Source organism: Panthera onca, chromosome B4, assembly GCF_046562875.1.
Source record: "Panthera onca isolate mPanOnc1 chromosome B4, mPanOnc1 haplotype 2, whole genome shotgun sequence".
NCBI lineage: Eukaryota > Metazoa > Chordata > Mammalia > Carnivora > Felidae > Panthera > Panthera onca.
Window position 1 is genome coordinate 54,437,171 of NC_138345.1, and position 26,797 is coordinate 54,463,967.

The window sequence follows — 26,797 nt, forward strand, 5'->3', positions numbered from 1 at the left end:
TATAAGTAACAATTTTTCGCAAGGAGTTATTTTTGACTCTCAAACCAAAGTGTGAATATGCAAAATACATTTTATTTTCTTTAATGTTTTTTTTTTTAATTTATTTTTGAGACAGAGAGAGCGCGAGCAAGGGAGGGGGAGAGAGAGGGGAAACAGAGGAACCCAAGCAGGCTCCGTGCTGACAGCAAAGAGCCTGATGTGGGGCTGCAACTCGTGAGCTCTGAGGTCATGACCTGAGCCAAACTCCAGCAGTTAGCCTACTGAACCACCCAGGCACCCCTACAAAATACATTTTCTTAATGAATGAAACTGCATGTGGCTCCTCCTTCACCCTCCTCCCCTGCTGCTATTCAAATGGCCCCTCCTCAAGGAGAGAAAACTCTGGGTGAACAATTCATAGCCATGCCCCAGAAATGAGTAGTAGAGAACAGAGAAAACAAAATCATGCAGCCCCCATTTCCCTCCCTAATTGGTTTTGAGAGAATTTTAGGAAATCTTGCCAGAGATTTTTAAAGACAGAAAGAGGAAGTCAAAATTAAAAAGTCTTCTCCAATAGATGGTCAAAACGAACCCTTGGGAAATGGGTCAGACCTTCTGTGTACAAATCCATCCAGACTGTTTATTTGCCACCCACCAGTTCCAATGTTATGATTTACCAACCAGCTGACAAGATAGATTAGGAGGGTCAGTTCTTAACTCATGGAACTTTCTACACTATGAATGTGATTGATGTGTCCCTCACCCATCCCCAGGCTTCATCCCTTCAGTGGTTCCCACTGTACTTCCTGCACAGTCCTTCCTTCCTTCATCATCTTACCTGTGCTAATTCCTCCAGCCTCATCCCCTGCCCAGTTCCTGTTCAAGCTGAGAAATTATACACTCACCCTGTTCCCTTCCTCTCATGCCCTCTTGGCCCCTTCATGTAGCTAACCCCCACTCTCTTTCCATTCCCAGTTCAGATGTTGCTTCTCATGAAGCAGTCTGGCAGAGGCTGAATTCCAAGTCAGTGAAAACCCATCCTGATGCAACCTAACATGATCCAGGCCAAATCTATGTAGACCAAATTCATCTACACAAATGTAGACCAAAATCTCTGTAGATGTAGACCAAAACATGTTTGCTTCCTTCCCACAATACCTATGGAATCCCTGTCACATGCACACAGCACACTAGTATTGTTGCACCATTATTTGGGTAAACAAGCAGATGCTGGTTCTCTAGAGACTGTATAGACTCCATATAATCTAGTATCATTCTGGGATGTTTGTGAACAAGGTGGATTTTCTTAGTCCCTCTGGGATAACTGCAGGAAAGACAGAGTTTAGTGCAACATTTTTCATCATTTGATAAATTTTCAGGTTATATTCAGTCAGAATCCAGTTTTGGAAGTTCTTCACATTTTTATCACACCAAAAGAAGACGATCAACTTGACAAGTCAGAAAAGCCTGAGATTCTGCTTCTCGAGGTCTTCAGAAACTAGGTGGGCTACCAAGAAGAAATAAAGTTAGATTTTCCAAATAGTAATCAGAAACAAATCTTAGAAAAGCCAGGAAGGGTGTGCAATTAAAGGATTAGAAAGTGGTGTGATACATTGATGTCAACAGTGAAAATCAATTTCTTCTCTACTTCCCCCTACAATTTTCTACTCCCTTTTCTCAACCCCGAATCATGTCAACACAGAACACCTAATAAAAGTCCTCGGGAGAGGGACTTCTAGGTGGCTCCATCAGTTAAGCTCCCAACTCTTGATTTCTCATGAGCCCAGGGTCCTGAGATAGGGCCCAGAGTTGGGCTCCATACAGATCAGGGAGTCTGCTTAAGATTCTCTCTGGGGGTGCCTGGGTGGCTCAGTTGCTTAGATGTGCATTTGACACTTGGTTTCAGCTCATGGTCAGTCAGCTCAGGTCATGACACTTCATGAGGCTGAGTGTCCTGTGGGGCTCTGTGCTGACCTACTTGGGGTTCTGTCTCCCCCTCCCTCTTCCCTTTCCCTTCTCATGCTCTCTCTCTCTCAAAATAAATAACCTTAAAAAAAGATTTTCTTTGCCCCTCACCTCCCACTCTCTCTCTCTCTTTCTCTCTAAAATTAAAACAAAAAATTTAATCCTCAGGAGAAAGCATTAGAAGAAATCCACCTGTCTATCCACATTATTTTCCAAATTACAGCTGTAATGTAGCATAGATTTTGTCTACATTAAGGACTGATCCACACTCATTTTTTCCCAAGAAACCTTGCTAAACAGCTTTGTTTTTCCCCCAAATCCTTATTTTCCTTGTAAGCACAGAATCTAGATCCATCCAGTGTCCAATCTCTCACTAGACTCTTTCTCCACTTTTACTAGCACTTGTGAGTGGTCAGAGCCCTTGGCTCCTTCTTCCATGTACCTCCTCCTAATATAACCCTCGGTAATACACTGCATATAAGGTGTGTTAGGGAAGGCCAAGTCTCTGTCTGGTCATCTTACTTCATATCTTTAAATGTGTCCTTCTATCCTTCCTTGTAAGTACTCAGCTGTCTTTTTCTCTGTCCTCCCTCAACACACTGTGCTTGGTTCTTCTCACAGCCTCAGGGAGCTGCTCCACACCACCACCTGCTCCTTTGGAAAGTAAATTTGTGTTGCTTTGTTTTGTTGTAAGAAAGATACCAGATCATCTGAGTCATATGAAAGTTGTATCATACCTCAAAGTCCTGGGTTCTTATCCAAATATAGATCCATATGACTTCTCCACCAAGACCCATTTGCTTCACCCCAGCTCAGGCAGCAGAATATACAACAAGTATCCACTGACACCACTTTTTAAGGGATACTCTTTATCCCTCTTTCCTAATTCTTTTGAATCCCTTTTCGACTTTGAGACTTCTGCAATAACACAAAAAGAAGGGGTAGAGACAAGGATAACCCCAAAGAATACAATCCAGAAACCACATTTATCAATTTGGAATACACTTAGTGAAGGAAATTGACCTTTCTGCATGATTTTGCTTAAACTAAGGTTAAAATGAATCTGTCTTCTGGAAGCACATAACACATATCATTTAATAATGGAGAAAAGTTGCCCAAGAACTGCTAGAGGGAAAGAGGCCAAGAAGAAGACAACCTAGAAATAAATATTTGCCACACATAGTCAAGAAAACAGATGTCAATTATGGATAAGTGTTGTCTGAACTTCTAGTTTTGGGGTACAGCCCACAGCATACAAAGTGGTTGGGAGGGTCGAAGGGTGGAGAACAGTTTAAGACTCCAGGGGCCTTTAGAGTTGTAAATATGTTTTGTGATAACAACAAACTGCCTCTTGGAAACCCAGTGTGTTAAAGACCACTAGGCAGCTACACCCCAGGGAAACTTGGTAATCTTGCCTCCTGCAGCTCGAGCTGGCATATGAATCAATCCCCACCACAACTTTTTAAAGTTAGATAAGAAAGGCAGGGAGATAACTCCAACAGCTGTAAAAATAGATATCTAGCTCCTCTCTGGTGATGGGGAACCACCTTATCAAACCTGCCATTCTGCCAAGTCCACACCAATGTCCTCCCTAAGAATATATGACTCAGAGACTCTCAGAATCTCCAGTGATAAAGTGTGGCAAAACATGAAGGAAACATCAGAGCCAGATGGAAGAATCTTCATTCAAAGAACATGTCTAAGCGTACTCTGTTCTGGGCCCTGTGGGAAAGTCAAAGATGAGTAAAGCAAGCCCTGCACCAGGTCAGGAAGGAAAAGCAAGGAAGCAGAGCAAAGAGGTAGGAAGGATGCTGGAAGAGAAATGCCAGGAATAACCTCCCCTAACTCATATTTTCCTCAGCAGAGCTGAGAAAATTTCTGGTCTAGAGGAGAACAGAATATAGGCCTCAAAATCACTCTGACCTCTCACACTTACCTGTCCTTCCCAAACTCACAAAACCTTTGCTCTACAGCCCCCACCCCAATTCAAAGTCCAGCTTTGGTGCCATGAAATTCCCTCCATTCACATGCCACAGGGCTTCCACAGCCAGCTATGATCCAAGCCCAGCCTTCCTGCTCTCTGGTTCTGGCTCAGTTTTCATGTCAACGCTACAAACAGGAGAAATCACTTACCCATGTGCTTTTTCTCCCTCAAAGGAGAGACACCTGAGAAGAAAATGCAAGTCAAACCCAGACACAGGTAAGGAGCTTGGCCCAGCAGAGTTAAGAATTGGAGTGGAGTTTAGACGGTACCCTCAGGGAATTGAGGCACTAGGGAGGCAGGGCCTTCTAGGAGATGGGGCCCTTGGGAGGAGGGGCCCTTGGGAGGCTGAGAGTTAGGAAGGCTGGGCCTCAGGGAGTTGGGGCCATAGGGAGACAGGGGCATCCAAAGGGTGGGAAAGGGTGAAGGAAGTGGCTTTGCTGGAATCCTGGAGGAAAGCAGGAGGTGGTTCCTTGCACCCCTCAGACAGGCCCACATGGGTCAATCAATCAGAGAGGAGATGGGGCTGGGACTCAAATATTGGAAGGAGAACAGAAAATATGTGTGTCCCTCTTTTATCCCATCATCACACCTGTAACCCTTCTTGGACATAGGAAGCTCTCAATAAAGTCATTGACTCATATTTCATCAGGTCTCACAAGAAAGTGCCTTAATCAGTGGAACTCAATTCCTTTCAATATTGCTTCCCACCCCACCCCCACTCACTCACCTCCAGCAATTCAGTATCTGCCCCCAGGAGAGTTTCCCCCGCCAAGCCTTTCAAGCAAACCAGTGACCATGGGGCCCCAGCTCGAGTCCCGTTCATTCCAACCCCTCTTCCTCCATCACATACCTTGTGTCCCTCCCTCCTTCTCACTCCCTTATCCACCCAAAGCAGCTTGGCCCCTCTTGGCCCTCTCTTCAAAGACAGGCAGTCACTAAAGAGCACTGAGCACTAGAAGGGGAGGGTCAAGGGCAGCCTGGTGGGTGGGAGGGGATTCCAGAGCTAGCAGATAAGGAGTCCCGTCAGCATCTGTCAAATATGCCATCTCTCTCCAGCATCCCTGTCTCTTGCCTCCTGGCTCCTGCTAATCCATCTCCCTGCTGGGGCTGATGGACTGAGCTTAGGTGCAAAATCACGGAAACCTACCCACATAATCCTTGGTCTGCTTCAGACCCATTTTCTCCAGGAATGTCACTACTCCTGCAGATTTTCCGTGAAAACTCCAAAATTCTGGGAAGCTGAGGTTGCAGATGGAACCCAAGGAGGAAGAGAAATTGCACTCTCTGCTCAATATGTTGATCTCAGCCCCTTGTCTCCACCACACATCCCCAAAAGTAGAGGTTAAATCTTCAGGCAATGGTAAAGAGGGTGAAATCTTAGGAAGAATATCCCAGCCTTAAGGAGATCATGAGTGTCTCCAGAAACCAGGAGAGATGAGGGGGAAAGATGAGGTTAGAGAAGCAAAGGTCCCTTCTTCTGATATAGACAATTTCCACCATGAGGCAAGGGACTTGGCCAGGAGGACTTGAGCAGAACCTTCTCAGTAGAGACCTGCGATAGACTTGGTGGCCACAAGAGGGTGGCAGAGAAGGGGTCTCTCTCCCTGCCCTCTCAGAGCCAGCCCTGAGCCCTGGGTGCTGAGATAGGGCTGGGCTGCAGGCTGGAGGAGTCCTTGGCTCCAGCATGAACCCATGAATTTCTGAATTCAGGAAATTCCTCTTACAGCCTTCCCACTAGCATCCCATATTGTCTTTGGTCCCTGAAATGCCATCACTCATCCTGTCCCCTTCCCTTTTCTGGTCCCCCCATCCCAGTTGGGCTGCAGGCACAGAAGGGCCACATGGCTTTTCCTTTATGGTTATCCAGCAGGTGACATCCCAGCTCACAAAGGTGATGCTTCACAGGGTCCCACCTGATGGCTAGAGCCAGAACTGGATCCATGTTTTCTTGATTCCCAATTCAGGGGTCTTCCCATCTGTTCTGACTGCTGCTTCTAAAAGAAAAGCACACTTCATAGGCCCCAGTGGGAAGCCTGCTCACAACCTTGGATTAAATAACCCGTCAAAGCTACATCCTTCCTCATGTGATACATGTTTACATATATCACTGATGTACACAGGACTGTTAACCACAGAGCACAGACACATACACCACAAACACCATGCAGTGCACACACTCACCTCAACACACACACCCCTCTGCCCCTCAGAGTCCCACAGCCCCTGCCCCTATCTTCCTACTTCCTGGGTTGCAAGAGAAACTTCTCTTCATTCATTATTTTCTCTTTGTCCTGTGTTTGCAGAGGCTCTTCAGAGTTATAGACAGAAATGTGCTTTTCCTGTTCTAATCTTGTTCCCTCCCACCACAGCCCTGTACACATGGAGAGGAGGGGCCATTCAGGGTCCTCAACTCTCTTCCCAGGGATCCTCTCTATCAGGCCCTTCAATGCTCCTTGCTCCTCCCATCCCTCTTCTCACCTACTGACTCCTCCAGGTCTTTCCTGCTGCCACTGACCTTCGTTTAACCTCAAAAGCTGGGTCTACTAGGGAGGTGACACTGAAAGGAGAGAGAAGGAAGAATAGGAGGGACAGGGTAGAAAACCTAACTACAGACCAAGGGAAGGCTCTGTCCTGTTCCCTTTACCCTCAGCTGGGAACTTCTGGCTTGAGTATGACCCAGTGTTCTGACTAGCCTTACTTCCTCCCCTCTCCTAGGAGCTAAGGTGAGGAAGTGATAGTAACTAGATTGAATGCATTGACTCCGTGGAATGAGGCCAGTTTGGGGGAGGGGGGCACATGTGCAAACTTGTGGACTGGTGGGTGAATATGTGCATGCAGGCGTGCCACGCACAACCCTTTCTGCATAGTCCATCACACATAAGAACTCCATGTCATTCCCCAATCCAGGACTCCTTCCTTAGAAAACAAGAAGAGAAAAACATGCCAGGATTTCAAACACCTTATTCCAACTTTCCACTCATGGGGGAAACCTGAAAAGATAAAGCCCTCCCCTTTCCTTTCCCTCTTGCCATGTGCCTCCTAATATACTCTGGTGTTTGCATTTTCCCCCCGGACCCTCTGGGTGCAGCTCCCACACACCTTCCCCAGAATGGAAGAGGCAGCAGACAGCCTCCTCCTTGCTAAGGACTGAGACAAAAGCCAATCACCTTTAGGGGCTCTCAAGGTGCCCATTCTACTATAAATTCCCGAAGTCAAAACTATTCTGATATTATCACATACATAAATGAGTATACCAGGTAGCAGGGGAAAAACTATAAGGCAGCCAGATGAGAAGGATCAGGAATTGTTTTCGTCTTCCCAGAGTCCAGCTCCATGGGGCTGGAGCATACAGAGTATTACTGTTTAACTTAACTCAGTAAGGTGGGTGGCAGCAAATGAGGCAAGGGAAAAATGGTACCTCAGAGGGAGGGCGCCTGGACACAGTCCCCACCTTGCGTGCATAGAGCCAGGGCTCCTGGCCAAGATGTCCAAGCAGTGACAGGGAAAACGGAGGGGTGATGGTCAGGAGGATTCGGTGATTCTCAGCCCCTAATAATGGGTGCTGGGTTGGGTGGTCGGGATGGAGGAGGAGGTATCATCATGGGGCTTATGAGAGACTGGGATTTTGGTGCCTGGAGAGAAAACGGCTCAAAGGGACTCTGGGTGAGACCAGAAGGACTCAGGCTGATTGAGACAAACACTGCCTCCCCTCTTCCCTCCCCAATATACCCACTCTACAGAAGACAATAACAAGGGCCATGATGGAACTCAGCTTCCCCTCCCCCCAGCACCTGTGAACCTGAAGCCCGAGCAGAGAGAGTTCTCCAGGGTGTGAACCACTCTGTCCCATGGTCTTCATCTCCACAGACCCAGTGGGGCAGGAGAGAGGAGGAGGTAGGAGAAACTGAGGCAGAACTGCCCTTCCTCAGAACCTTCCTTACAGGGTCCTTCCTCTTGCCTCCTTCCCATCTGCAGTTCTTCTGGGTATATGGAGGTTCTCTCCACTTCCAGTGTTCCAGGCAGGACTGCGGTTAGACCACAGAAGGGACTTACCAGATTAGCATCTTGCCCATAGCCACACTCAGACTGGAGTAGGGAAGGCTGAGGAAACTGGGCTTTTCTGAATAAGCACAAGGAGCATGATGAGATCAAGGAGCCTGGGGATGGGGGAGGAACCATTCACTGGGACCTGAGGCATTGTAAAATTGGGCAATTGTCACAAGTAGTGGCATCCCAATACTCTTTGGAATTTATTGGGAAGTTCTCAGGTCAGATATCACCTCCTCCTGCTTTAGTTTCAGATTGTTTCCCTTTTAGGGTACTTTTGGGGAGGGGTAATTTGAATGGTAGGCTTGAGACCTGATGATAGAGTTTTAATTATCTCTCTCTCTCCATCTAGATGTGTCCTTGCTACTTGACTTTCCTCCCTGGCTTCCACTCCCAGGTCAGGTAGGAATTCAAAGGCTCCCTGAGGAAACCTCCAAAGTCCCTGCCTTCCACTCCCAGGTCAGGTAGGAATTCAAAGGCTCCCTGAGGAAACCTCCAAAGTCAATTAGCAATTTTGAGTCCTGCTTCCCTCTATTTTTTTTAACATTTATTTATTTTTGAGACAGAGAGAGACAGAGCATGAATGGGGAAGGGTCAGAGAGAGAGGGAGACACAGAATCTGAAACAGGCTCCAGGCTCTGACCGGTCAGCACAGAGCCCGACGCAGGGCTTGAACTCACAGACCACGAGATCATGACCTGAGCTGAAGTCAGACGCTTAACTGACTGAGCCACCCAGGCGCCCCAAATCCTGCTTCCCTCTAAATGCCAACCAGGTCAGCCCCCTTTCCCTTCTCAGCAAGGACCCCAGCCCTCCAGCTCTCAGTATGGCCACAAGGTGGCAACAAATGCACAGATGAGCCCAGAGCTAGGCCTGGTGCCTCACCAGAGCCAGGACCCTCTCCTCCACCCAGATATTCATCCACCTATCCTCCTCTCCAGGCAGAAGGCCAACCCCAAGGGTTAGGAAAGAGAGCTTGCTGAGAGAACTCAGGCTTTGGGGATAGGTGGGCTGTGTAAGGAGGGAGTGGAAGATGGAAAGGGAAGGTGTAAGAGAAGCCTGAGTGGAAAACAGGTCTGCAGAGACCCAACCAGGAAGCAGGTAATCAGGTGCAGTGTGAAGCCCAAGTTGAGAAATCATAGTTGGACTGCCTGCCACTCCCCACACCTGACCCAGCATCCCAGGGGCTCCAGGGCAGCAGCTCCAGAGGTCTGTTAACTGGGTCAGAGGCAACAAGGAAAAAGGAGGATACAGACCTGGGGGTGAGGCCTAAACCCCAATTAAACACTAAAATACAGACAGGGAAGAATCTGCACTGCCACCTCCCTACTTGGAGTGAAACCCAATTGGACATCATTATCTCTGCTATTCCCAGAAAACAGAGAACAGGGAGGGATTCAGTCAATTCTCCAGTGCAGTCCTGGCCCTTCTGGTGCATGGAGCGGATCCTGGGAGGAAGGAGAAAAACAGCCCTGCCTGAGGGGAGGCAAAGGTCCATGTTGGGGGTGGAGGTTAGAGGGAGGAACAGGGACAAAGCTCACAGCCAGGAAAGAGGAAGAGACCAGAACAAGGAAAGGCCTGCAGGTACCCTTTCCAGTGGTTTAGAAAGAAACTGTGGGATCCAGAACCAGGAGAGTTAATCATGGAAGACTTCCCAGAGGAGGAGATTATAGGACAATTTTGCAAAGGACTGGGAGGCTAATCTGCAGGAAGAGGAGGAGAGGGGATGGTTCAGACTGAGGTCAAACCATAAGCCTAGAGCAGTGTGGGGAGGACTGAACACTGCTATGGATGCCCAGCAGGAGCTAAAACATTAGATGCTGGGAGCCTGTGGAGGGAGACAAGGAAAGAGAAGGAATAGGTTTCATTAGATGGGAGGCTGAGAAGCCCAGCAGGAAGGCTGGAAAGGAGTCACTAGAGGAGGAGGAAGGAAGATATCACCCCAGTCTAGCTAAAGTCTTTCTCCCCTTCTTTCCATCTAATAAAGCCAAGAGAATGGGAACAGAGTCCACGGTCTTCCAAAGGGGAGCAAGAAGGACTCCTAGACCAAGAGTCAGGGGCAGGTTTTCCAGAGGCAGCCATCACGTAGCAGGGGACACTGAGTGTTCCCTCCTGCAGGGCCTCTGGCTCCTGTCTGTAAAGTGACAGTGTTGCACCTGGTGGCCTCTGAACTTCCTTCTCTGAATCTGCCCTGGTGATCATGTCCTTCCTGTCCAGGGAAGGTCTGACCCATCTGTGATCCACCAGCTTTACCCAACCATCCTCTCAGTGTCCCTACACCCTGAACCCACTTCCCTATCCAGAAGAAACTACTCCCATGCTTGGGGGAGGGGGTTCTGGGCTCCTCCAAGTGGGATCCTGCTCCAGTCCTTCCAGACAACCCACCACCCTGACTATCTCTAAGTTTCCATCAGGCATTGCCCCATCCTGGTTCCTCCACCTCCCTGCCCTGCCCATCCCCATCCCTCTGACCCCCTACACTGCCCCCCTCCCACTCTGTCCCCTCCCACCTTCACCACCTTCCATTCCACCCAGCTTGCCTCCCCTCCTGGCTCACCTCCCAAGACAACCCCACCTCCCAGGGGGCTCCACCTTCCTATTACCTCCATCTCTCCACCCTGCTGCATCCTACCATTTTGCCCCATTTCAAGTCATTTCTACACCTGCCTTTGCATGATTCACACCCTTCCAAATCTAGGGAGTAGAACAGGGCTTAGAACCCAATGAAAGGATGGAAATTTGCCCCCTTCTGTGTCCTCCTATCCTCTTCCTACTGTCTCTTCTCTCGTCCTCTGGGCAAATCCAGTCGGTTTGAAGGAGAGCTGAAGAGACCTGTCTCCATCAGCAAAGTGATGGGTGGGGATGCTTAGAGGTATAGGATGTCCAAGGAAAACCTCCCAGGCAGTTCTGTCCCACCTGGGGGAACCCCTGCCCTCAGTCCATAGCTGAGCCCCACCCCAGGTTGGAAAGGACTCTTAGCAGCCCCAGTACCACGCGAGAGCCTGATTACCTAGTCACCCCAAAGCCACTCCATCTCAGGAGAGGACAGAGACAAATGGTGATTGTTCCCATCAGGTCCTTCCACCACTCACACCTCTACTCAGGCTGGAGGGAAACTCCCTCTCAGCTCCTAGCACAGGTTTGAGTCAGAGAAAGCAATGTGTACAGCCTTTGCATCTTTTCTCCTCTGGGATTACCGATGTCTGAGAGCCTAGCAGACTCTGTGTAATTTCTCAATTACAGTGTGTGTGCAGGACAGGACTGAAGCCTCCACATATATACCAAAGATTCCCCCAGAGGTCACCTTTTTTCCTGCCTGTTTGTTCCACGTGGTCTCCCCTTTCCCCACCACACTATGCTGAACCCCAACACTCCTGGGGAGAGGATCTTTCTCTACAGGCCCTTATTCATCCTGCTTCCTCCCTATGTCAGGCCTAGGATTTCTGCTCTAGAAAACCAGTCACACTGTCTGCTCTTGGCAGATTCTTCCTCTCCTCTCACTTTAATCTTTCTTGTTAATATAAATCATCATCCTATCCCCAGGAAGTTGTGGGACTCTCTCCCAACCTTCCCTTCCCCCACTTCTTCAGGGTCCCCATGGCATGTCCCAAATATCTAGGTTCCAGATCCCAGCCTTCAGAAGAGGCTTCTGGCCCCTGAGATCAACCCAGGGGCTGAGGAGTGTGAAGATCTGAGTGGACTGCAAGAGAAAGAATGACACACACACACAAAACCACTTTGGAGCCCTGTGCACACAGCAGGTGTGTAATAAGTGTGAAATGGCCCATTGAGAAGCTGGGCTTAGCAAGGTGAGGGAGGGTAGGGGAGAATGAATGAGGCTGGAATGGTCTGAAGTGTCTGTTCCCCATTCTCTTCCTTTCTCCTCTGGGCCTCCTGGAAAGAATGTGCTAAAAGGCAGTCCTTGAGCCTAGAGTCCTCCCTTAGCTGTAAGGGATGTCTTCCCCTCCATCCACCTCCACCCAGCCCAGCTCATGACACCAGAACACCAATCCCCAAGAGCCCAACCATTGTACCCTGTACTGCCACCCCACCAACCACATATTCTCTCTTCAGCCAGGGCTCCCACATCTCTGACCCCTCACCTTACACACCAGCCTGAATACCCCTATTCCAGCAGAATCTTAGGTGACTTCTTTGAGTTGTCTGGGTCTGTGCAATCAACTTACTAGTCTTTAAGCTTTAGCCAGGACCCTTAGCCCACATGATTGATTAACATTTCCTTGTAAAACTATGGATCGTGCATTCTTTCCTGGAAAACAACAAACACCTTCTGCACATAATGAAAAAGTAACCAGACAAACCAGACACTTTTGTTCAACCCTCCACCCACCCCTCACTAAGGAACCAGATCCCCTTGCACAACCTCAGAGTAATGAGACAACATCGGTAGCTGGTACCATGGAGTCTGCATGTAATCAAGAAATGTTAGGGACCACTATCCTCCTTTAACTGATTCACTGCCCTAGGCTCCTTTAAATACCCTTAGGCCAGGCAGAAAACTCAGAGATTCTTTCGACAAGAGTCTGCCTTCTCCCCAGGTGGCTGGCTCCTGAATAAAGCTCATATTATTTCCAATCAAAACTCTTGTCTTGGGCACCTGGGTGGCTCAGTCGGTTGAGTGTCACACTTCACCTCAGGTCATGATCTCAGGGTTCGTGGGTTCAAGCCCCCCATTGGGCTCTCTGCAGTCAGTGTAGAACCTGCTTCAGATCCTCTGTTCCCCTCTCTCTGCCCCTCCCTCCTCTCAAAAATAAATAAACATTAAAAAAAACAAAAGTTTCTTCTCTTGAGTATTGACTTTTGCAGTGATGCACAGCTGAATGTACATGTAGTTAACAAATTTTCAGGAGTCAGCCTGGAGCCACTGCCCCTAGGGTGTCAAATTCCCTGGAAATCTAAATTGGAGCAGTTGAGGGGGGGGGGGCGCGCCTGGGTGGCTCAGTCGGTTGAGTGTCTGACTTCGGCTCAGGTCATGATCTTGCAGTCCGTGAGTTCGAGCCCCGCTTCGGGCTCTGGGCTGATGGCTCAGAGCCTGGAGCCTGCTTCAGATTCTGTGTCTCCCTCTCTCTCTGCTCCTCCCCTGCTCACATGCTGTCTCTCTCTCAAAAATAAGTAAAAATTAAATCTTTTTTTTTTATTGGAGCATTTGGCCTGCACCAGGCCAGGGCTTCCTCCTTTGTCTCCTGGGCTATTAACTTGGAGGACTGAAGGATATTAGCTGTTCCAGGTTAGTTGCTCTCCAGGAGGGAATCTGAGGGATCTGTCTGTGTAGCTGCCCAGAGTACTTTTTGTCTCAGGGGAAATTGTCTGCTAATTCCAGACCATGCTAGCTGTCAATGTTGCATTTTGGTTGGAGTGCAAAGGAAGGAGCATTTGGGGAAGCTGAGGAAATTCAAGACCAGGTAAGTCCCTCAGAGTGTACACTGATACAAGTTTCTCATTCATGAAGCACTGTGTGCTTTTGTTTTGCTGTCCATGTCTTTCCCATTAGAAGGGCATGGCTTTCAGGAGAAACTAAAAGAGACTTGAATAATGGTCAATTTAGTTGGAATTTGGAAAAAATCTGTTTTGATGTGCTTGTGGGGGGAGGGGGTTGTTGTGTTGTGTTAAATGTGTGTATACTGGGAATTTCCATCTCTACCCCACCAATTAACCCACTAGACTGAATTTTGTTTTTGTTTTTGTTTTTGTTTTTAATTTTTTTAACGTTTTTTATTCATTTTTGAGACAGAGAGAGACAGAGCATGAACAGGGGAGGGGCAGAGAGAGGGAGACACAGAATCTGAAACAGGCTCCGGGCTCCGAACTGTCAGCACAGGGGCCCGACGTGGGGCTCGAACTCACGGACCGCGAGATCGTGACCTGAGCCGAAGTCGGCGCTCAACCGACTGAGCCACCCAGGCGCCCCAAGACTGAATTTTAAATAAGTGGAAGGAATATAGACAGGAACCTGTAACTAAGAAAGAGATAAGCTTTATTCTAATACTACCTTGTCATGTATGTTAAGCTCAGAGGTAAGATGGCCATTAAATGGCTCTCTTGGATCTCTCTTTTACATTGGATTGCCTCCAAGTAGGGGGTTTGGTTTGTTTAAATCAGCAGAACTCTGACTTTGTGGGAGGGAAAAGAAACTAGAGAAACATTGGTTTAGTAGGTCAAGAGCCCTACTTTTGGGCCAACAGAAGTACTCAAGGCATCATTGTTTCCACTGTGTTGTTTCTGAACTTTTCCCCAGTAAGATGGGATACTCCTTCTATTCCCAAAGAAATTTCATTAGGACATATTTAAAATATATGGTGTAGAGGACTGAAAAGCAATCAGAGAAAAACCCTGTTGTGCAGGAGGGATAGACAGGAGACCAAAAGAAAAAAAGGAATGTTAGTCCAAAATTTGCATTTGCCTCTGGCCTTTCTAGAGGCACCTTTCACCTCTACCTCATCCTTTTCCTCCTGTTTCTGTACTAGCATGTGTGCAGCTTACTTACAAAGCTCCTCTGCCATCCTCAGTGCCTGGGGCAGCATGGATTCCCTCTCCTCCTACCTCTCTATCAAGGAGCAAAGCACCCCAATCTGTTGGACCCCCTCCTTACAAGATTCAAGCTAAGTCCCTCCCAAATCAACATGAAGGGGCCCATGGGCTACCTTGGACTTAAACTGCACACTTCAGATTACCCTAGTTTCCCCAGGTAAAAATTGCCAGTAGGAAACAAATTGATTAACTTTTCATGTACACAGGTGCAAAATATTCCATTATTAAAGCTAATAAGCATGTCATTAGCATTCTCAACATTAAATATAAAACCTTTATTCTATCAAGTTTTAGTAAAAGTCAAAGGCGGTCCTGTTATTTCTGTCAGCAAAAAGGTGGCTTAAAATAATGGTTACTTGTGTCTGTGTCATAAAGTTTCATAAAGTTTTTTCATAATTGTTAAGAAGAAGTAAGTTTAATAAATAAAAAAGTTTATGGCTTTCAAAATATTGGTAATCTGAAATTTTAAATTTGTGCTAAGGTAAATGAAAAATTGAGTTGAGTTCACTGGCTAAGTATTCTCCAAATAAAACAGGCACTAAAACATTGGTTACTGAACAGAGGTTTATCTGCTTTGACCTTTTTATTTCAAAGAAACTGAAGATACTTGACTCTGTTGGTAAACATCCTTTATGCTTTTTAAAGATTGCACTCTGGAAAAGCATATGTTTATAGAAATAATAAAATATACTCATAAACTTCCAATCTGAAGTATTCTGGTATTATAGACAGTTCACCTTTGTTTACTGCTTAATTTTCCTTGGAGACTAAGGTTTCTAAGAGTTAAAATTGTACTACATGTCATTAAGACCGATGGAAATGAGAAGGAGAACAACTCAATATGTAGGAAAGTAGGAGATGTATAAGGAAGGTATAAGAAGTGAGAAAACATTTTTTGGGGGGTGCCTAGGTGGCTCAGCCGGTCAAGTGTCTGACTTTGATTTTGGCTCAGGTTATGCTTTCACAGTTTGTGGAATTGAGCCCCAAGTCGGGCTTTGCACTAACAGCAAAGGGCCTGCTTGGGGTTCTCTTGCTCCCTCTCTCTCTCTCTGCCCTTCCCCTGTTCTGTCTCTGCCTCTCTGTCTCTCAAAATAAATAAAAATAAACTTAAAAAGAAGAAATGAGAATACATTTTTTGTTAATGTGAAAAAAGTAATTTTGTCCTAAAATGAGACTGGTTATTTAGATAAAGCTTTTGGACAAAATCTGAATGAAAAAGAAAGTTGTAGGCTTGTGAAGGGAAAGCTTTGGAAAATAATTTTATGTATGGTTAGGACTAACTCATATTGAAAGGAATGGATTTTGTTTTTTTTTTGTTTTTGTTTTTTATATATTTTTTTAATATATGAAATTTACTGTCAAATTGGTTTCCATACAACACCCAGTGCTCATCCCAAAAGGTGCCCTCCTCAATACCCATCACCCACCCTCCCCTCCCTCCCACCCCCCATCAACCCTCAGTTTGTTCTCAGTTTTTAACAGTCTCTTATGCTTTGGCTCTCTCCCACTCTAACCTCTTTTTTTTTTTTTTTTCCTTCCCCTTCCCCATGGGTTTCTGTTAAGTTTCTCAGGATCCACATAAGAGTGAAACCATATGGTATCTGTCTTTCTCTGTATGGCTTATTTCACTTAGCATCACACTCTCCAGTTCCATCCACGTTGCTACAAAAGGCCATATTTCATTCTTTCTCATTGCCACGTAGTATTCCATTGTGTATATAAACCACAATTTCTTTATCCATTCATCAGTTGATGGACATTTAGGCTCTTTCCATAATTTGGCTATTGTTGAGAGTGCTGCTATAAACATTGGGGTACAAGTGCCCCTATGCATCAGGACTCCTGTATCCCTTGGATAAATTCCTAGCAGTGCTATTGCTGGGTCATAGGGTAGGTCTATTTTTAATTTTCTGAGGAACCTCCACACTGTTTTCCAGAGCGGCTGCACCAATTTGCATTCCCACCAACAGTGCAAGAGGGTTCCTGTTTCTCCACATCCTCTCCAGCATCTATAGTCTCCTGATTTGTTCATTTTGGCCTCTCTGACTGGCGTGAGGTGATATCTGAGTGTGGTTTTGATTTGTATTTCCCTGATGAGGAGCGACATTGAACATCTTTTCATGTGCCTGTTGGCCATCCGGATGTCTTCTTTAGAGAAGTGTCTATTCATGTTTTCTGCCCATTTCTTCACTGGGTTATTTGTTTTTCGGGTGTGGAGTTTGGTGAGCTCTTTATAGATTTTGGATACTAGCCCTTTGTCCGATATGTCATTTGCAAATATCTTTTCCCATTCCTTTGGTTGCCTTTTAGTTTTGTTGGTTGTTTCCTTTTCTGTGCAGAAGCTTTTTATCTTCATAAGGTCCCAGTAATTCACTTTTGCTTTTAATTCCCTTGCCTTTGGGGATGTGCCGAGTAAGAGATTGCTACGGCTGAGGTCAGAGAGGTCTTTTCCTGCTTTCTCCTCTAAGGTTTTGATGGTTTCCTGTCTCACATTCAGGTCCTTTATCCATTTTGAGTTTATTTTTGTGAATGGTGTGAGAAAGTGGTCTAGTTTCAACCTTCTGCATGTTGCTGTCCAGTTCTCCCAGCACCATTTGTTAAAGAGACTTTTTTCCATTGGATGTTCTTTCCTGCTTTGTCAAAGATTAGTTGGCCATAAGTTTGTGGGTCTAGTTCTGGGGTTTCTATTCTATTCCATTGGTCTATGTGTCTGCTTTTATGCCAATACCATGCTGTCTTGATGATTACAGCTTTGTAGTAGAGGCTAAAGTCTGGGATTGTGATGCCTTGAAAGGAATGGATTTTGAAAGGACACTGGTATAAGATGGAAATTCTGCTTTTCTCTCTGTTAAAAGACTAAGTTTTTTTGGGTTGTTGGTCTGCTCTTGATAAGAAATTATAAATAAAAGTTGCTTTGTTTTGTTTTGTTTTTCTTCTTTTCTCTATCTTCCCAGAAAACCAAAGTTTTATGATTTGTCTCATCAGGTCTTTGATTACTTAACAGATATACAACTCCTTAATATTAAAGGAGCTAAGTTCTGCTAACAACTGTATAACTTTCTGTAGAATTTCTTATTGCAAGCTTGGTTAAATGAATAATTAATTATTAAGTTTTGTGATGATCTGTAATCCTATTCATGTGTGTGCTTTAGAGCTTTCTAAGTTTTTTTTACAAACTTCCCAAGTTTCAAATTCTAAGTAAAATCTTTTTGACTAATTAGGCTTGTTTATTTGTTATGTTAAAATACATGGGAAGTGTTATATAAAAAAAAAAAGAAGGTGCTGAACCTTCTTGGGTTGTATTGTATGGCATATGCTGTAACTGTTCTAACAAACATATGGAATTCCTGATGTTTTAATATATCCTCACATAGGGTCATCACTTGACATTCTATTGTTGGAATATGGTGTGTCCTGGAAGTAATTAGATTTCCTTGTCAACTGCAATTATAGATCTTGAATCATGTTAACTTTTGAGTCTTTTGTCATTTATAGTTATTTTCTGATGCTCTTGAAAAATGTGTTTCCTCTTCAAGGAGATTCATGGAATTGACTTTTGACAAATACAGGTTTTGATATCTTTAAAATCATAAAGCTAAACTGGATGAGAATTTCTGGAATAAATGGAAAAACTGCAATCAAACAGAACAAGAATTAGTAACATAGAACTGAATGAATGGAGGAAGATGAATAAAATTTTCAGGACTCTTGTTTAACATGGCAGGCTCTCTAATATTAGCTTCTCCATATTTAAGAAAACTTTCTTTTAGGACATTTGTGACTTACAGAAACATGATAAAATATTCCTTTGTGTGCAAATTGGAAAATTTAACATTTTCCTCTACCTGAAACGTTCCAGAGTTCAGAAACTCTTGGTAAGTATTCTTCTTTCATGGAAATTGCAGTTGTTTGCATAAATTCAGTGAGAATCTGTTCTCCTTGTAACAGGACTCCATTGGAAATTTTGGTTACCTTGCCAAGGCTCTGACTGGGATATCATATTTGAGAGAGACATGAATAGACTCAGATATGACCAGACAGCTTTAAAGAACTAAGGTTGACTTTACGGAGCCAATGAAGCCCTTTGGAAATGTTGGCCAGATCCCTTGCTTGCAGAGTTCCCAGGAGCCTTACCAGGTGAGTAAAGAATGTCACTTCTTGGCAGGTTCAAGAAACCTCAGGATATTTAAGGGACCTCGAGAAGAAGAATGCACCCAAATCTACAGGTACCATAGGAAGATCTGATGGCAGATATTTGGCTTAGCTTCTGGCTTTAAGAGGCTATGAAAAGTTCAATCTTAGAGATTTCTTATGAAAGTTCCAGTAAGGCAAGTTTGAAAGAATCTATCAGGTTAATCACTACTCTTTCTGAGTTTAGGTAAATAATTAGGCCAACTTTGTTAAAATTGGATTTGTTTTTCAACTGAAATAATCTCTATTTGGCTCTCTTTGGAAATGAGGGTGACTTTAGAGAGAAAAATTATGTTTCAACAAGTCACTTTTGTGGATTTTAAATTCTAGTTCTGATTAGCTGTCTTTGAATGTTTGTTTTTTGCCTAATCTAGATAACTTGAGATGAACTTCAGAGGATTTGCCACATAGCTCATGTATAGACACCTTCATGATTGTTATTCTGTGGGGATAATAACAGAACCCCAGGAACATATGATTACTTGAACACTGAACAGGTCTGAAAGAAGGTCTGTGTGGGTGGGATACTCATTGTCAGAGTTCCCTCCAACCCATGGTGTTAACTGTGAACTGTGGAAGTAGTGGATGGCCCCACCTTCCTTATGGCAGGAAAGAGGGTGCCTTGGGGACATCCATATCCCCAAACATGTCTTCTTTCATTTCCTGTGATTACTTATAACTAAGATATGGCTAAATATCAGGCAAAGAGGGCTTCTTGATCCTTAATTTAACAATTTTATATAAGTCTCTGTCACGTGCACATCAGCCCCATCTATTAAGAAATATGGGTCAGGAGGAAGTTAGGCCACACTGTCAGTACATATCAGGTTCTTCCTGATGTCTGACCACCATGCCTCTTGCTGTGTCCAAAGCCAACTCCCTCACAGATGGTGCTCTTAAAACTCATCTTCCCATCTCTTCAAAGTTGTAATCATAGATGAAGAAGGAAACAGAGGAAACAAAGAAGTGAAATGACCCACAAAGAAGGCAGGTAAGAACTGACCAGGCAGGAGGAGGAGTGTGGGAGAGATTGGAGGGGAAGAATAAAAAGACTGAAGAGGCAAGAGTAGAGGAAGTGAAATATTTAGAACATTATCACCAACTCCAGCAGGTGCATATAGAAAGAAACAGGCTGGGTGAGGGGAGAAAAGAGGAGAAGGAAGAGGGATGGGGAGGGAGGCAGACAGCATTTCTGTAGGAAAACAACATAGATTCAGGTGTGAGGGAGAAATACCCAATACACATGCTGCTTTGCTGTTGCAGAACATTTTCTGAAAGGGACTTGGGACTTAAGGCATTCCCCTGAAAGAGATGGGCCACAGGAGTATCTGCTTCATAAGTCATGACAGGATAAACTCACATGATGTGGAATGGAAGATCAGGGAAGTTATTAACGATATCCTCCCTATTTTCAATCACTTAGGTTGTGGTTGAAAAGGGATCAAGTAGGGGCGCCTGGGTGGCTCAGTCGGTTAAGCAGCCGACTTCGGCTCAGGTCATGATCTCCCGGTCTGTGAGTTTGAGCCCTGTGTCGGGCTCTGTGCTGACAGCTCAGAGCCTGGAGCCTGTTTCAGATTCTGTGTCTCCCTCTCTCTGACCCTCCCCGTTCATGCTCTGTCTCTCCCTGTCTCAAAAATAAATAAAACATTAAAAAAATTTTTTAAAAAGAAAAGGGATCAAGTAGGAAAGCAAAGCAGTTAATGGAGACATGATTCTGACTAAAGTCTTCCCTTCTCTCTCATCTCCTAATCCAGTGAACCCAGAGATGATACTTGGACCCTCTTCCTTCCTCTGTCTCCCATCCTCTCCTCTCTATCTTTAAAACAAAGCTCCTGGGAAAATCTGTCCATATTCACCTGCATTAATGTCAGCTCTCCCACCAGAATCTGCCCTGGCTTGCCTTGAGTCACCCTATCCTGTCTGCCTCAGAAGGGAGCCAGTAATGCTGCTGCCCCTGAGAGCGAGACTCCAGAAAGGACCTGGGTTCAAGAGTCAGTTTCCCCATTCCACTGCCTCCATATGTGTTCTGGCCTCACTCTTCCTTTTCCTCCTCCAAGCAGTGTTCATTCTTTGCCACTTAACTTCCCTGCACCCATAGCATGACATCCCTTGTCAGGTACAGCAAGTGGACCCACTTGGACAAGAACTTGCTTGCTTGAATTCAAGATCTCTAGGTACCACTACTCCAAACTGCCTGTCCATGTCTGAAGATCAGAAATGTGACTTGTGTGCACCCTGAGCAGCTAAAAGGAGTATAGCTTTTCCTCCTCCAATAAGTATCTCTCAAAACAAAGCAATGTGAGTTCTTTGGGCACTATGGAGCAGAGAGGTAGAGTTCTTCTTGAAGAAGTACAGCCTTTATAGTGTGTAGGATACCACTTGTAGAGAAGCTGGTCCCAGTGGGGTGGGGGAAGGCTGAAGAGAAGTGAGGACTACAACTTCAATTAGAGGAACTTATGGTAATTTCTATAACACCTTCTCAACAGTCTGAGGTATCCCTCAGTATGACCAAGGAGGTTAAGGCCTTTGTGAGAGAAGGAGCTACTGCTCTTGAGCTAGCAACCAAAACATGTTATCCCAACAGGAAGCATAGTCAAGAAAGGGTTAGTGGGTGTAAAAGCTCCAGGATTCTTCTTACTCACTCCCAAGCCATTCCTAATGTCACCACTGTTCTGCAAGAGACAGAAACTAATGCTACCAACTTGTGCCAGGAGAAGGGGAGCAGGGAAGTAGACAAAGGAAGACCCCGGCAATGAAAGAACGTCCTGGGCCTTCTGGGATACTGGCAGAAGGCTTGCTCCTCAAAGCTGTGGTTGTCTTCAGCCTTGGAGCAGGGATCCAGAAATGACTAAGGGTGGATGTTGTCTCTAAAGTCACTAGGGGATATCTTCCCCTTTCCCAAATGTCTGAGAGCCGTGACCAATTCCCCCAAGAAGTACAGAGCCCAAAATCCACTGAGACCAAGGTAAAAGGGAGTTTCTGTGACAGCAATTAGCTTCTCCTTTTGCATACTTCTGTCTTCATCTCTTCCCCAGCTTCTCACATCCTGAAGCATTATTTCAGAGGCTTCTACCTTGATTTGTCTCCAAGTCTCTAGCAAGATCAAAGCTCTCAACACCTGTTTTGCTTGCCAACTCCTTGGCAGGAGAAGAGGTACCAGGGTATATCCTGACGCAAGGGGAGAGCCTGACTTGCCCTCTTCCCCAGGCAGGGGGGAGGTTAGAAGTTGGATCAAAGAAAGAACCAATTCTAAGTTTGGGTTCACAAATATGCCTCTTGGTGGTAAGGCTGTTATTCTCATTCTGTTATTGATTGTTTTTTTTGTTTGTTATTGCTCCTCAGGTTAGAAATTGAATTAAGCCATAATCATAGTCAGGTAAATATATAACAGTGACCATAAAGGCCTTTCCTAACCTTCCTATCTAAAGAAAACTCCCTCTGATTCTTTATCATAAGACCCTGTTTATTTCCTTCAGGTGTTCATCACAGTCCAGAATTATTTTAACGTTTGTTTTCTTGTTTATTGCCCATTTCCCAGGAGGAAAAAAAAAACCCTATATTTGAATAAGGGGAAAAAATTAATAATGAATAAATGTATATTATGAGAATAAATCTATTTGTAGGATAAACATTTCCTACTAATATGATCTCTACCTGAAAGCATGATGTCCATATCTCTATTAACAATATATTTAATCAACATTCATAAAGCCTTTATTCTACATCTCTACCCATGGCCTCTTTCCCATAAGTGTGAACCATACACAACAGTTATTTAACCATTCTTTAGCCTTGTGTTAAACACTGTGGAGAGAATACAAACAGTTTCACTCTAGAAGCATACAGTTGAGTGAGGGATAAAGGGAGGGCACAGGGTAACCACAAATGAAGACAGCGTACAAAAACACAGCTATGGTAAGACTAACACAAAGGAGTAGAGGAGGTTAAAGGAAATGAATTGCTTCTGATTAGGATTATCTAGGAAGGCTTGGGCAGAAGGTAACATTTAAACTGGACGATGATGATTGTGTATCATTTCAGTAGTCAGAGATAGGGAGGATGGATATACAAAGAAAAGACATAGCTACTAGGAAGGATTTCTTGACTTTGGGCATCACTTGATATTGAACTACTGTTCATAATGAGAAAGTGAAATACAAGGACCAGTGAAATTCAAGAAGCTGGAGGCCTTTAATACAGAAGACAGGAGCCAGGACATGGGTTCTAGCTCAGGTTCCATTTATCCCCACTTCTTCTCCACCTAATTTTATGGAAGGGGTGTGGGGTTCATATGGGACAGGATACCCATAATACTTCCATCTATATATCTCTCATATCCTCTCTCCCCTCCACTATGTTCTTGTTAACAATGAAAGAATTTCTTCCTCTCATTACTGAGAAGAACACAAAGCACAGAAAAGCATAAACTACACAAATTAAGTCAGATAATTTGCATATCTGGGTTTCCTCAATCTACTGATGCAAATTGTCAATATCTATATTTCCTCCTTCTCTGGAGAAGAGATGCTGTGAAATGTCAAATGGAGAGTAATGTTTGTCATAAAATCCTCATACAATAGTCTTCCAAGTACTGGCATTGGAAAGTGGGGGAGAAGGTTCCTGTACTGTGTTTACCTCCAAATCGCGTGCAGGTCGTCCTGCCTCCTGCTTCTAGGAGCTTTGTTTCAGGTTTTCTAAAGAAGTAGACAGAGACAACCAATTCTTCTTACCATCCTTGCTTCTATCAAAGTCCATTGCTTTCTATGAAGTTAGTTTCACAAAGGGCCTGATCTCACAATCTCAACTCTAGATTCCTTCACTGGTATAATTTTCAATTCTCCTCTTTCTGGGATGGCTCAGATAGAGAGTCCTACTTGCAAGCAAGGAAATAAATAAAATGTCTTCTCTTAGTACCTTCCATGAGGGGTTCTAGGAGAGGGGAGGTGGTTACATGAGTGGTGTGCATACAAGGGAGGCTGTGTATTAGGCTAGAAAGTAAACAACAGCAGGGTGTTTCCTTGGGGTTTCTGTTTCTCTTTCTCTGCAAAACTCTTCTGATTGTAGCAGATTCATAGGGACTCCAAGCAACTCATCATCTTAGCCATAGACTTCTCAGAAAGAAAACTCACTGAGGTTCCCTTGAGATGTGATGAAAATAAATATCAGGGTTTGGTACAAACACACCAACTATTGTCAGGGAAGGAAGGTAGCCAATTTCTTATAGATGGTTAAACTCCTTCAAGATTTGTGTACACACACACACACACACACACACACACACACACCATACCCTAAAAATCTAAATAATATGCTCATGTTTATAGATCTACCAAGATAAACATAGCCCACACCTTGGTGCCTATTTCTACTCAAATTCAAACAGGTATGTCCATATATATGCACACACACACACACACACACACACACACACGACTTTGAATGTGGTGCTTTATGAATATATTTACCCAACCTTACCCCTTTTCCAAGCTCCTGACTATAGGTTGGGGCACAATGAAGGTAAATGAGAGAATGTCTGAGTACAAGTTGCATGTGTGATTAAGTGTCTCTCTGACTACATTCCATGAAACAAATAGAATTATTTTTTTTATTATTCACTATTTAGAAATAGGCACTGTATTTCAATTATGCTATGCCATCATGTTTCAATGATCATCAGTCCCTTACTGAGCTGCTACTCCACAGAGAGTATAGCTCAGCAGCTAGCAGCATGAGCTTCCCTCAAACTTGGTACAAAGCCTAACTTCACCACTCACTTTGCACAAATCACTTAATGCCTCTGAGTCTTTGTTTCAACTTTTGTAAAATGACCATAACAATACTCCACCATAAAACTTTTGTATTAAGTAGGTGATTATGTGAAGTGCTTGGAACACAGCATAGAGCATAGTACTCAACAAATGGAGCTATTATTATCATCACTTTGTAAGCATGGGAGATATAAACAAGTAATACATAAAAGATATGTTCTTTTCCCTTAGAAGGTTTATAAATCTCATCAGTGAGACAAGATAAAAATATAGAGAGAAGAAGGACATGGAAACCTAAAATTCTTATTTGAGCCTTAACATGCAACTTATTCTCCTAAATCTAAGCCTTGTTTTAATTTTAATTTTAATGCTCTAAGAATATTGGTGTTTCTCTTCTGACATTCATTGTCCCCATGCCTCATTGCCTTATATATACCACATATCCACCCAAGCCTTTTATTTCAGGAGTTGACAGGAGAATTCTTTAGATAAAAAAATATTTGGGAGTTCAAGAGTTCATTTTGTACATTGTCCTGTTTCTGGGCAGGGCCCATCTGAGGCATTCCAAAACCCAAGTGAGACAGCCATGCACACTGCCAGAGAGCCTACACCTTCCCATCACCTCCAGTCACCCTTTAATCTCAGAAAATTTTTCCTTCTTCTCACTCTCAATCTGTTTTCCTTTAATACTAGCCTCTCTCTTTATCACTCTTTCTGATTGGGGACGAGGTATACAGACCCTCAAAAGCCTAAGAAAATTCCCAAATGACCATCTGATAACATTTTTCCATTGCCTATCCTCCAGGTCTCTGGAAATTTAGTCTCATTTGTTATTAACCCATTAAAAATCATCAAAAGATTCCTTAAAAAAATTAATTTGGCCCTGACTAGGAAATAACCCCTTATGCAGTCATCTGGTCTATCCTTAAAGATTTTGAAAGATGAAAGTATCCTAATTTCCAGGACAGATAGTTAACTCCTATTTCAATCCCCCAATCTCCATAACCTCTTCAGTTATCACTCATTTGATTAAGAGACAGTACAACCCTGAGGCTCGGCATGACTAATATGACCTCCCCAGTCCCTTTTGGGACATATATGAAGTAGGGATTGGCACCTGTTCCAACCCACACAATCCTTGCCCCAGGGGAGCCTCTGATGACCAGGCAGACTCCAGCATGGGCATGGCAGACATTTTCCCAAAGTGGACAGAGTGACAAACCCTGGCACAGTGACTGATATGGGAAGCCTAAGGACACTAGGGCAGCCAGGGCCTACACTTCTCCTTATTCCCAAAAATTCAATTTCCCTAGCTCAGTCCCCTCCTCTTCCAAAGTTTAGATCTTCCATAGTGCTCATCTGAGGCCAGACACCTATCCTCCATCATCTGAAGTGAGTGCTTCTCACACATAAACAAGCATGCAAATCACTTGGGAGTCTGTTAAAAATGCAGATTCTGATTCAGTAGGTTTGAGTAGGACCTGATTCTGCATTTCTAACAAGATCTCAGGTGACACTCATGCTGCTGGTCCATGGACCACACGTTGAAGAGCAAGATCTACATGACAGTAGCAGCTACAAGTGTCTCTGAGGAGTCTATCTGTCCATGTCCTTCTTTCTGTCTATCCTCCAGATGGCAATGAAAATTATATCTCATCCCTTCCTTTTTAAAAATTTATTTGTTTAAACTCAAGTTAGTTAACATACAGTGTAATATTGGTTTCAAGAGTAGAACCCAGTGATTCACCACTTACATATGAAACTCAGTGCTGATCCCAACAAGGGCCCTCCTTAATGCCCATCACCCATTTAGCCCATTCCCCCACCAACCTCCCCTCAGCAACCCTCAGTCTGTTCTCACTATTTAAGAGTCTTTTATGGGTTGGTTACCTCTATAGTTTTATCTTATTTTTCCTTCCCTTCCCCTATGTTCATCTGCTGTGTTTCTTAAATTCCACATCTGAATGAAATCATATGATATTTATCTTTCTCTGACTGACTTATTTAACTTAGTATAATACACTCTAGTTCCATCCACATTGTTGCAAATGGCAAGAATCCATTCATTTTTATTGCAGAGTATTATTCTATTGTATATATAAACCACATCATCTTTATCCATTCATAAGTCTATGGACATTCAGGCTCTTTCCATATTTTGGCTATTGTCAATAGTGCTGCTGTAAACATTGGGTGCATGTGCCCCTTGGTATCAGCAATTTTTGTATCCTTTGTATAAATACCTAGTAGTGCAATTGCTGGGTTATAGGGTAATTTTTATTTTTAATTTTTTGAGGAGCCTCCATACTATTTT

General features: G+C 44.3%; 1 long non-coding RNA gene and 1 pseudogene across 3 annotated transcripts in view; both read right to left on the minus strand.

Annotated features, from left to right (window-relative positions):
- The window catches only part of LOC145715613 (uncharacterized), a 338,798-nt gene that overhangs the window by 200,221 nt on the left and 111,780 nt on the right, over positions 1-26,797 (minus strand). The gene's annotated exons all lie outside the window — the stretch shown is intronic.
- The window catches only part of LOC132694626 (cationic amino acid transporter 3 pseudogene), a 156,495-nt pseudogene that overhangs the window by 125,087 nt on the left and 4,611 nt on the right, over positions 1-26,797 (minus strand). The window contains exon 1 of one of the 2 annotated variants that reach the window (XR_014137929.1): positions 3,439-3,903. The exons of the other annotated variant lie outside the window; for it this stretch is intronic. The product of XR_014137929.1 is annotated as a cationic amino acid transporter 3 pseudogene, transcript variant X3 (transcript). Of the gene's footprint in view, positions 1-3,438; positions 3,904-26,797 lie in introns of those variants that run through there. 2 annotated transcript variants of the gene reach the window in all.